A 12,185-nucleotide genomic window follows, 5' to 3' on the forward strand; every position below is an offset into this window, starting at 1 on the left:
ACTCCGAATCCCGGTAGCATGCTGAACACAAGACCTTAACGCAACCGTGGCACTGCAAAGCCCATACATTTCAGAAGAGGCAATGCAAACAATTCCACCTTATACTAAAATTCCATTTATGAAGGGACAAATTTCTCCCAGTTGACCAGCATCAGGCAGTGTAGCAGTAAAAGTGATGATAACTAGCCTATGCAAGTGCTTCCATTTTTGATGGCACTAGAAGAAACAGCTTAAGAAGCCCTAACGATGATAGCAACACCTGCACCTTACAGAAGAGGGAACCCAGACAAGTCTTAATTGCCGATGATGTTTGCACAGTATGAAGTTTACCCACAACCTACAAAGTTAGCCAAAACTGCCCTCCTGGACTAATGTAAGATGGCTGAAAACATACCATGCAGTCTGACAGGTTGTGCTCTTCTAGCAAATTCTGAGCCTGACAGAGTTTCAACCATCTACAGCACAGGGCTCAAAGCATACAAGGAGTACTGCTCACTGTTTTCAGGGATGGGTGGGGAGACTGCAAGTAATGGTGGGCAACTGGAGGAAAACAAGAGGTACTGAAGTGTAAGGGCAACTGAGGAGCGGGGGACGATGGATATCAACTTGGGTGGGTGGCTCAAGGGAGAGCAATACTGTAGGAAAGCAGACTTTGTTGACTCGGATATTCACAAATTTTTGTTTCTTTGTTTGTTGTGGTTATGTCCTATCCAATCCAAACTCGCCAGAGTGAGCGATACAGGAGGAGGGAAGGAATAGGTATAACACAACACTCGTTCCATATCCCATTCTGAAAGCCTGTGCTTCCAGCCCCTGCTACTCATGCATACAGCCTTTCCCACCTTCACTCCTCTCCATGATGCAGTTTTATACAGGTGTGAGAAAAACAAGGCTTCTGGAGCACCCAGGTGGGACTCTCACATCTAATAACTTCTCAAACATTACTGCACAACCCTCGCCATTCTCTCCAGAGGCATCTTACTCCATTTATTATTTCATTTCCTGTTTGTTCCATTGTAAGTTCCCTTTTATTTAATTTCATGCAGCTTGGTAGAATAGCATCAAGCAATTAAAATGAGGCATATATAGCACTCACAAAAATACTGCCGAAGTCTCTAATGTTCTCTATATTGTTCGAATTAATTCACGTTTCACAGATAGAGGCCCACAATGCCTCTTTCACTCTGCACTTCACTCCCATTTGCACATATTATAGTTAAATTATATAATTGAATCAATATTCATCAGTAAAACATCTAATTACCCACCAGTTTTATACCTTCGATGTCTCTCATGTTAAGAGTTGGCCCAGAGATGACACGAGTCCGAGGCAGGAGAGTTTCAGCAGCCAGAACACAACCATCAATCTTGGCACACAACCACGCACCAGGCTTTCGTTCACTGTAGAAACTGCTGGAGAAATCGCTCCTTGAGTGTGGGACCTCACCAAAACGTAACCTTTAATTTGAAAATGAAACACATTCCCCGTTCTTGCAGTCGTGAAATCACTGACACGAACCAAATGAAATCCAGTGCAATATCGTCTTCCTTACTCTGGAGACAGTCTGAGCAAATCTGAAAAGTTAAGAACAGAGTCGTTCATCTAATCAAGCTGATTCAGAAATCTAAACTGGGGGGGTGGCAGGGAGGAAGGAAGGTCTTAATCAATTTTGTGTCCCTGATGAGCTTCTCAGGAATATCCAGTTAAAATTTTCAATCTAAATTCCAAACTGCTGAAGTGCTCACTGTCCTTTACTAAGCTGTAAAAAGTCCAAACTCTTTCCAGCTCCAAAACCCAACAATGTAGTGAAGCACTATCAATATAAAAGCATAGCATCTTGGCAACAGAACATGCAGAAAAACTATGTGAGGTGCAACTCAGTTCTTAAGTTTCAGGCATCTGTTTATATGCTATGCTCCTCTTTCTAAGCGTCTGTCTTGCTTTTCAATTAGAAGTTGCTAAATGGTTTCTAGCTTACTGCAAAATCAGACCAGGATATATATTGTACCTTCTGTCGCATCTTTGCAACCCTATCCAGTGCTCAAAAAACTTTAGCACGGGAGCCTGCAAGGAAAGCTCTGCTGCAAGTCTGACTTGCCCAGCCATCTTGTAACAGAGAACAACCTCTCTGAACTCCGTGTTTCAAAATATGATGCATTTATTCACTCAGCCCTTACAGAAGCACAGTTAAAACATGCATGAGAGGTTTAATTTCTAAAGTCACTAATAAATATGATCATCCGTAACTCCAAATCACAAGGGGGCACCAATGCACAGCACTATTTCAACGCCAATTAGCACATTGCTTGGGAATGAGCTCTCAAAACAACCAGTGCATTATATTATGGAAATAACAGTTTCCCAATTGTTCTAATGAATACAGAACAGGAAACCTGAAGAACAAATCCTCCACTGGTATAGATCCACCTACTTCAGTTGAGCTCTGTTACAAATAATTTCAGCTTTATTACTTAGAAAGAATGCATGTAAAGTAACAATTCATTCGAAATTAAAATTCTCTAGTGCTTTGTGTGGATCACCACATGACTATTAAGATAACAAAATTAATCGTGGGTTTTCTGTCTCAGCCTTGGTGGTTTTCATGGCTTCCACTGTCGTAGCAGTGTGTCTATCCTTCTCTCAGAAAACACCGTCTAGAAGTTAAAGCGGTTTCCCGAGTATTTCCATTATAACACTCATTCTGAGACTATGAAACTCTCACGTTTTGTACCAGTTGGTTATGTCTCTCCCCTAATTTCAGGATAACCTGATAACTTCCCATAATGCAGCTTTACGATCTCTGAGAGCAAAATCCAGCCATTTGTCTTCAGCCGAGCAATCAAGAAATAAAATGAACATAATAATTTTCACTTTTAAAAGCTGCTGTTCCTTAAAACAGGATAATATCCTAACTTGTTTCAAATTTATTTACAAGTTGTTTATCTCATGCAGCTTAAGGAAATTAGGGTTCATTATTCTGCCCTGCCTCAGCCACATTTTAGGTGCTGTATTTTCAATTATAACCACAGGTTCATCTCTGCTTGCTTTCGTAATACATTTCAAACCAAATAACCATCAACCTTCACATACGGTCTCAAGCATAATTTGACTTTGGTTTTGTTTTCCTCTGCTTCAACACCTCCTCAGATTACTCAGCTTAATTCTCTCATACCAAACACCCATTAGCATTCAGTCTTGTTTTATTTACTACCTCCTCCTGGGTTTCACCCACTTAAGATCTCCTTTATGGTTCTTCAAACCCAAAACTGTATTGCTCCAAGGACACGGCGCCTGTTTTCCCTCCACTACAAATTCATGCTACAAGCATCAGTATGACTCAACTCCAAACAAGCATTAGAATGGTACTTGCATTAATTGTTAGTTATTTCTGACAGCCCTGGAGAGTCTTCACATTAAGAAATGGTCTCTTGAAACCATTTTAAGCTCGCTCCCCCATTACATGGTAATGAAAGGTCACAGTGAAAGGAAACAAATAAGGGGGCACACACTAGAAATACACATTAAGTAAAGCTACAGGGAAGGTAAAGAAGGTGCCACTCTACTCTGTTTTTACAGAAAATCCACACAATTAAACTACCATAAACTGGGATGATCTTGTTTTAAGGGAAAAAAAAAAAAAATCACTGAACTCCAAGTTAATTGTCAAAACCCACGATGTTCCTATAGACCACTGTTAAGAGTAAAAACAGGAAGTCATTTACATTGAATGTGAAACATTCCCCATTATACTGTTTTAAAGTAGAAGATAAATCTAAAAAAAAAAATTAAGAAATACAAAAAGCAAATCTTTGTCCAACAGACCCAAGGAAAACCTTCTTTCTGGGCTGGTTATTCAGTAATTACTCACAACACCATGTCTCATGCCTTCCTGAGGCACTAGATTCTAGCTAACATCAGAAACAGAGTATTAATCCAGACCACAGTGCTTATGCCAGGACTTTACCCTAACAATTCAGAAACACAGAGTAAAGCAGCAGTACCTCTTTCTCAAGCTGACAAACCTTGCTTTTATGAACATTTGTGACACTGTTCTTTACTGCATTATTTCAGCCTATTTAGTCAGAAATATACTACTTTTCTCCAAGTAAACAGAATAGCACTCTACTAGATTTTCTAGAAAAAAAAGCAGAAGCTCAACATCAGCACAGTGATAGATGAAGAATAAATAAAAGCCATCGTAAAGTAGCTAGGATGAAGAAAAAGGTTTTAAAAATAAATATTCACAATAACTTATAAAGAAATATGCACATACACTGCTTTAACCAACATCATTAAAATATATGAACCCTGAATCATTGCTTTTGCTTAATGTCAGATGAAATGTGGGCGTTTTCTGGTTTCTGTTTTAAATGCCAACGGCCGTCACCATTAATAAACAAATGAAACATAAAAACGGTCCATAGACTGTAGGGAAGAATCAGAAAAAGGGAGAAAAAGGTCTTCCAGTCATGTGAAAATGACTCCTTTGTGACTTCACAGGCACCTTGCTCTTTCCTTGTCCTCATTCCTTTAAGTGTACTATTAAACAGCAATGTTCAGGACAGGCAGTGAACCTGAGACGAGCCAGGACATGACTACAAACGGATGAAGGGGAGGATGTATATGTAGTACCCAACTCTGAGCTCTTGAATTATCTACCTGGACTTCCAGCCATACCCCCAATGGAGGAAAACATTCTCCCAGGGAATTACGCTCCCATTTGCCCCCACACAAATGATGTCTCCTCACTGGCTGGAGGGGGCGCCCAGCAAGGCTAGCCAGCCAAGTTCAGCATCCATCCCCTTCTCCAAGTGTCAAGGACACTTTCATAAGCCAGCCACAGTAGGAAGGTAGCCAAATAAAGTCTCAAATGCTACATTCAGTTGTCAGTGTCCAAGGTCCCCCTCCAGCCACAGCATGTGAGAAAGCATGCATCACCACATCTCTGACCAGTGAGCCCTTCTGCACACAGATGGAGGACATACACCCACACACATTTCTCCTTGCCTCTTCCATAGCACCTAGAAGCACCAACCATCAAACTTCTTCTTGCGTCACACCTATGATGCTACCATGGACACATCTCCAAACATCTTCTCCTACCCATAGTGCTGTTATAGGACAGCAACCCAAAGGCTCATCGGTGAAGATCCTCTTGAACATGTTACCCAGGTATGTTGCTCTCTCCTCCGCCTCTCAGCTCTTCACTCAACACAAAGCTTAGTTCGAAGTCTCTCTCTCAATAAACAAGAGAGGAGCAAAGACCTTTGTAATACCTATACCACCTACTGAGATTTTTTTCACCCTAGGACCACAGCTCCCATCCCAGCTGCATGCTATCAAAACTAAGAGACTACCCCAGGATAAGCCAGTCCCCCCTATGGCATCCACAAAGCCATCCCACTCACTCCTGAGAAGGGTGTGAGTGACCACAGAATCCACTGTCTTCAGAAATGAACATGAATTTCCTCTCCCTTCCTGAACTACAGCCATTTCACACATAAACACAGTCTCAAAAGAAAACTCCTGTCAAGTTGAAACGGCTACAAAACAAGAAAAAGGTGATTCAGCTCTAAGGACATGCTCTGCTGTGCTCTAATAAGCACTGAAGCCTGAAAGAGTGGAAACTAGTGAGACAGAGGCTTTAAAACCTCACTGTTGCCTTTACTTCTATTCCCTCTCCTACTGACCAGAAGCTGATAGGAAATTTTGTTATTGTTAAAAGATACAAACAAGATAGTCAAGATAGCTCAGAATGCAATCGATACCTTAAATTGTAGCCACAAATAACAACTCCGATCTCAATTTCTCACCCTGTATAATTAGCTTTAAGGTCATCTGGCCTTATTCTGGGTATCATCACCTCCGTAGATTTTTTTTTCCTGTCACATCGGTAACTCTTTTAACCTGTAAAGAACAGCCTGACCTGAATTTCCAACAAGCGAAAACAAGTGTCTGAATCTACGTGAAAGCTCCAAGACTGTTAGGTACTTAAATGCTCCTTTAAGCATCTAAGTCCAAAAGGTAAGTGCTAAAGTTGCCACACAGCCCCCCCTAAGCACTTGACGGACCCCCATGCTCTCCTGCAAGGTACATGAAGAACTACTAAAATCCTGACAACACTGAGCAACCTCATGCCACAGTTTCCATCCAAGCTCTGGAAGGCACTAAATAAGACTATCCCATGATTCGGCTCATTCACAGGACCAGAACCTACATATACATATATATATTTATATATATCTCTTTATGTCTGCCACACAGTAGTAGCCATCGAGAGAGCATAGATTCTGTAAGCAAGACTTCTCCTTTTGGAGTTGAGAGATGCTGTCTTCAAAACCCACATCAAAGGGAAGGAGAAGGTGAGACTGTACGTTTCCACTCCTCTCAAAGAAAGGACCGAGTCGTACAGAGCCCTAATTCCACCAGAGTGAGCACTCCCATGCATGCTGATGCAGCCCAGCCAACCCGGAGTCACATCTAGCACTTTCTCTTGGTTATCTCACACAGATGCGACATTAACAAGGATGGCTGTTCCCTGACAGCTGTCAAACCTCGCATTAAGCAGGGAATAGTTCTCCCATCCTGTGACTATTTCAAGACTTAAGGTAACTTTTCTGGCAAATGAGAGTGAGTTCGACAATTACCAAAAGCTTATGACAAAGAAGACGTTCTTAGGGCACTTAGCAATGAGGAGAATTTTATTTCTAGTCCCTGCTCTACCTGAATTGAAACAGAAATACTGACTAATCTTTCTGTTTGACCTGCTTGAGCTCCACTACATAACCATTCACTGCAGCCAAGAGTTGAAGCAGGGTACCCCACAAGGTCGAAAATCCTCCGGGGCTTTGACTATAGATAGGGTCATGTGCAGTCTCACTCTACTATTAGAGCTGTGTAAATACAAAAATACTGGGTTAGAGAAGGTCTGGTTCTCTATCAGAGAGGTTAAAAATACTCACTAAAATAGTTTAGACTTCTTTTTCCCTTGCTCTTAGTCTTAGGAAGTTTACTATTTTCACAGTGGAAGGAAGTGAGCCAAGGCGAAAGAGATCATCTGGTAGCATCCTATTTCTTCTTTCACGTCTTCCTTCCATCCCTAGAAAACAACATACGTCCTGGTGAATATGTCATATATCAATGACGAAGAACAATTATCAATTAAAACAAAAATAATCATTAAAGCTCTTTGAAACGCGTTTAACACCGCGCTACCGCTTCCACCTAAAACTCTAAAACGAAACCTGATTTACTTTGCACCTCTTCAGCGTAAGCGCGGGAACGAAAATTTATTTAAGAGGCTTCCTCAAACGGGACACAACCTGCTCCACACCACCAGCGCCGTGCCATGCCCGACTCCAGGAGGAAAGCCTTACCCGCCCGGCGCCGCTCCCGCTCATCCATCCCTTACCGACCGCGGCCATCACCGCTCCCCCCGCACCCAGCCCGCCTATCCCCCCCCCACCCCCCGCACCCTGTCCAACACCTTTACAAACCCGCTCACCCGCACTCCTCCGAGCTCGGAATTTATCCCCCCCCACGGCCGCGGGTGGAGCGGGGAGGACAGGCGAGGAGCCGGGCCCACCCGCGGGGCGGAAGCCGCCGCTGAGGGAACGCGGAGGCGCGGGGCGGGCCTGCCCTCTGCGGGGGCCGGGAGGTACTGCCCGCCCGACCGCCTGCCTCCCTCCCTGCCTCCCTGCCTGCCTCCTTCCCTCCCTGCCTCCTTCCCTGCCTGCCTCCTTCCCTCCCTGCCTGCCTCCCTCCTTCCTTCCCTCCCTGCCCGCCCGCCGAGCGGACGGAGTCGGACAGACGGCGGGTGGCGGGAGGCCGGTCCGTCGTACCGAGTTTCTGTCAGCGCGGCTCGAAGACCACAAGCCCGGCGCTAGGGACCGCTTTGCCAATAGTTACACCTGTAATCCCTCGTGAAGCCGTAAAACTGACAGATAACGCGTCTCTGGGATGCGAAACCCAGCGGGGCTTAGCTCCTGCCTGACAGGGGAGCGTCACACACACACGGGGGCACCCCCGGCCGCCCGCCCTCATCGCCTTCCCTCCCTCCCGCCACGCCGTCTCCACACACCGTCCCGTCCCGTCCCGTCCCGTCCCGCCCTCGGAGCGGCTCCCCCCGGGACAGAGAGGTTCTCCGGGGAGGGGAAAGGCTCTGGCCGTGCGGGTTCGGGAGCTGTGAGGCGGGGAGAGGAGGATTCGCCCACCTCAGCGTGTGGGCTGCGGGCGCAGAACGTTCTGGAGCGAGGGCCCAGCCGCGCAGGATGGCCGCTTCGTGTCCCCTCAAGCTGAGCAGAGGTCCCGCTCGTTCCTCGCCCCGGGCACGTTCAACTCCATCCTTCCCGCCACCTCTCCCACGTCCCTGTTCATCACACCGCCCCACGGGAACTAATTTCTTTTATTTTTAAAAAGCCCTCAGACGAGCCCTCCGAAGTTCGACGCCTCAAGGGATCACACCCTCAGGGACGTAAGTTGGATCCCTGATGCTGAAATAGTACTACCAGGAGTAGCTGACTCTGCTGCTTTCTCCTCTGGAGCATGCCATGGCATTATCGGGAAAACCCAATAGGCGGCTGAGGTAAGTGTATGGATAGAAAAGTTTGTTTACGCTTAGCCTTGGTGTGATGGAGTGGCTGCTCATTGAAAGAAGCGTTTCAAGGACCTGGAGGGCTCCCGTTATTGAATCCTCAGTGCTGTGACTCAGTGTGTGGCAAGGGCTGTAAATCCTCTGACAGTTGTTTTCGCTCCTAGATGCTCTTAACACACAGCAACAGTGGCAAGAAATGTCTCCATCTTTTCCTCCGCAGCTGGAGCTGGGTTCTATTAGCCGAGCCTCGTGGTCCCTAGGATAGGTTACTACCTAGCAATTTACTAGGAAGAGTGAAGGCCAGAAAAGCAGCTTCAGTGTAGAAAAATATGAAACAGCTGATCTGCTGTGTAAGGGAGACATTAGAGGGTTTGGGGGTTTTTTTCAGCATCTCACTTGAGAGGAGCTGTTGTGCCAGTAGTTAGGGTTTTCTCTTCAATTGCAGATCAGCTTCAAGGTCCCCATCTTCAAAGCAGATTAGCAGGTGAACCAGGTTAATTGCTCAGTCATCATTAGGTCTGTCTCTCCTTCTCCCTTCTTCCCAAGGATGCTGGCTGTGATCAACAAGTACAGTCAGGTTTCTCCAGCCCAGTGTCAATTCCTGGGAAAGGAGGGCAAGATAGGCACAACGCAGTAATCTGAAAGGTGGACTCTCCCCTCTAGTCAAACTCTCTGTCCAGAAAGGAAGCTGCTAAACCGACTGACAGCATCGTAATCGACACCGAATCTCTCAGAAAGACAAACCTCCACGGTCCTGTTCAGTGGTCTTCCTAGTAACTCTGGTACTATGCGTGCAGAGACTGAACCGGTGGAAAGAGGCAAAAGCCACAAGCAAAGCAAATAAATCATTGGTGAAATCTAAGGACTAGATGTGAAATACTTGAATTTCTTTGCCTTGCACCGAGTGAGACCTCTTGACAAAGATGATTGTTAGGTGGTGGAGAGACTTTTGTCATTTGTGCAAGTATAAAAGCCTTGGTCATTGTTGGGATTGAAATACTGACAAGCTACCACTTCCCTCGCTCAGTAGGAGATAACTGTTCCCAGGAAGTTTGTCACACAACTGCCACTTAAATAAGGCAGAAACACAAGTCAGCTGCTTTAAACAGTGAAATAAATGCATACGCTACATGTCTTGACTTGGCATTAAACATGTCAGCATCGCTTAAGTACTCTCAATTAACTACATGAAATTGAAGTACCTTTCAACTTTACAAAGATAAACGTTTTTAAAAAGGTAGAGCAATGCTTATCTTGTTCAGTCCCAGTGGTACACCCATGTGGGTTTTATACAAAAATTCCTGTATTTCTAAAAAGCATGGTGTAGCTTTCAAAGCATTGGCACCACTGGCATCTGTATTGCACTTACAGGTGGAGATATCGAACAGTCACACCAATGCCATTGCTGTTTGCCTAACAGCTGGTGTAGAAAGTAACCATTAAAAAATCCCAAACTAAACAAAATAAATAGCAAAATCAATTACGGGATGGGCAGTTACAGAAATCATAGTATCATCGTTGGAGAACACTTGTCTGCCACAGTTGGGTTTTCTGTCACTTCAGAATAGCACAGGGCAACTCGGATACGTGTCACTGAAGTGCCTTCGCCTCCCTGCATGTCTCCTGTTGTCCCTGGCTTTTTTGTCTTCTCCTTTCTGAAGCATCACAGTTACTATGGAAACAAGCAATGGCATTTATGTAGATATTCGCGAGCTCCACCTGTACCCTGTACCTGCCTCCGTGAACGGCGTGACCTCCGTCTGGTGGGGAAGGAAGCCCTGCGGCAGGGTCCGGGTGCCGGCACAAGGAGACTTTGCTGTGCACCGCCCCGGAGAAGGGGTCGAGGAGCGGGGCCAAATGCCTCTGAGGGGAAGGAGACTTGGAATTGCTTCTGCCATTGCTGAGAGGCAAGGAGTCAGCGTCTTTCCCACAGCCAGAGGAGCTGATAAGACATCGGACTCGGGGGACAAGTATTTTGGATGCAGCACAGTGACATTCCTTCCCCACAGTGTGGGGAAGAGCGGGAGTGTGAGCTCCAGCGCACATGCGATTCCTTTAAGGCCAACGTGGCATGGGAAGAATTTTGTGTACCGTGGCATGAGGCTGCAGGGTCTATTTAATTTAAATTTGCCTTAATTTTTAAGAGTTGCTGACTTTTCCTGTCAAGAGGACAGACTTCAGTAATAAAATAATTACAGGACAAGTCTGCAGATGCTTGTGTAATGTTGGAAATTTAAAACTTGAGTGGATGATAGTAAGCAGCGGACAAAAGTGCTCTGACTATTAAAGCACTAGATAGATCTTGCACCATTTTGTTTATCTGGGTAGACTTGGATAACAAATTGCATCAGCATTTTGACCGATAAGGAAGTTCAGTGATGAGAACTGAACAGCATAAACCCAGAACTGCTTGAGTTTAGCAGCTATGAAATTAGGGGGACAAGTTGCATCTACTTAGCCTGAAACTTTCAAAAAAAAATGATTAATTGGGTTTGTTTGCCCTAATTTTTGATTGGCCAGCCCGAGATCTTATGAAAATATAAAGAACTCGCTATTCAGAAACACAGCTCACCGTCTGCAACTTGATAATTATAAAAAATATCTCCAGCTGGACACCTCTGGGTATTCAGCCATTCTGGTAAGTAGCGCTCTAGTAATGCAACTAGTATTTATTTATAGCACTAATTTTTAAAAATGAATTCTGAAACACTTCTGCCCTGTATTTAGCTAATACTTGTTTTTATAACTTGTGAAGGCACTTGTATGTAAATAACCTGTATAGGAAATTGTATTCTTTTCTCATGTGTCCTTTTCTCTGTGTAGTTTCTTTCCTTCTCCATTACTCAGAGGACAAGTAGGGATGAAAAGAATAAATCAGAATTATCATTCTTGCAAAATAATAGTCTGAAAAAGCATTGTCTCTCAGTAATTTCCATATAGGGACAGAACTTTGTAGTGTAAGAAATTGGATGGGAACCATAATAACTTTCAATTACATGAGCCTTGGTATTTTCAGCTAGAATGAGAGGACAAGTGATGAATTTGAGAGATGTAGAGCCCAATGCATGACCATTTGTGCTGCAACTCGCACCTGTTAGAACTAAGGGAGAACAATATTCTGCTAATAAGAACAACAGAAGTTTCTACAGCTAGAACAGATTTCACGTGATCCTCAGAGGTACAATGACAGTTTTAAACTCCCTCCAAAGGCAGTCGTGTCTACAGCTAGGCCAGTGCCTATGTAAGACAGCAGGTGATACAAAGCTGTGAAGTTGTTTCCGAGATCTGCTAGTGCTAGTACATGATGGAGAGTGGATGGCTTAGGACACTAATTAGCTGATTGTACAGCCCCAAGCCAGACAGAAAATTCTGGCATGGTGGAGCCCCAAAACACCATGGGCATTACTGTTCATGCTGCAGCAGCATTTGGAGACCAGAACTGCTTCAAGATGGGCACAGTCCAAAAAAAAAAAAGGCGCAGTTGTTGCTCTGCCAAACATCTCCAGTTCTGATACAGTTTGCCCAGATAAAAGAACGACGCTTGCTACCTGAGTTTAGTTCTAAGTGTTTTATGTACCACTGAGGCTAAGG

The sequence above is a fragment of the Harpia harpyja genome, chromosome 23 (assembly GCF_026419915.1).
Source record: "Harpia harpyja isolate bHarHar1 chromosome 23, bHarHar1 primary haplotype, whole genome shotgun sequence".
In the NCBI taxonomy this organism is placed as follows: domain Eukaryota; kingdom Metazoa; phylum Chordata; class Aves; order Accipitriformes; family Accipitridae; genus Harpia; species Harpia harpyja.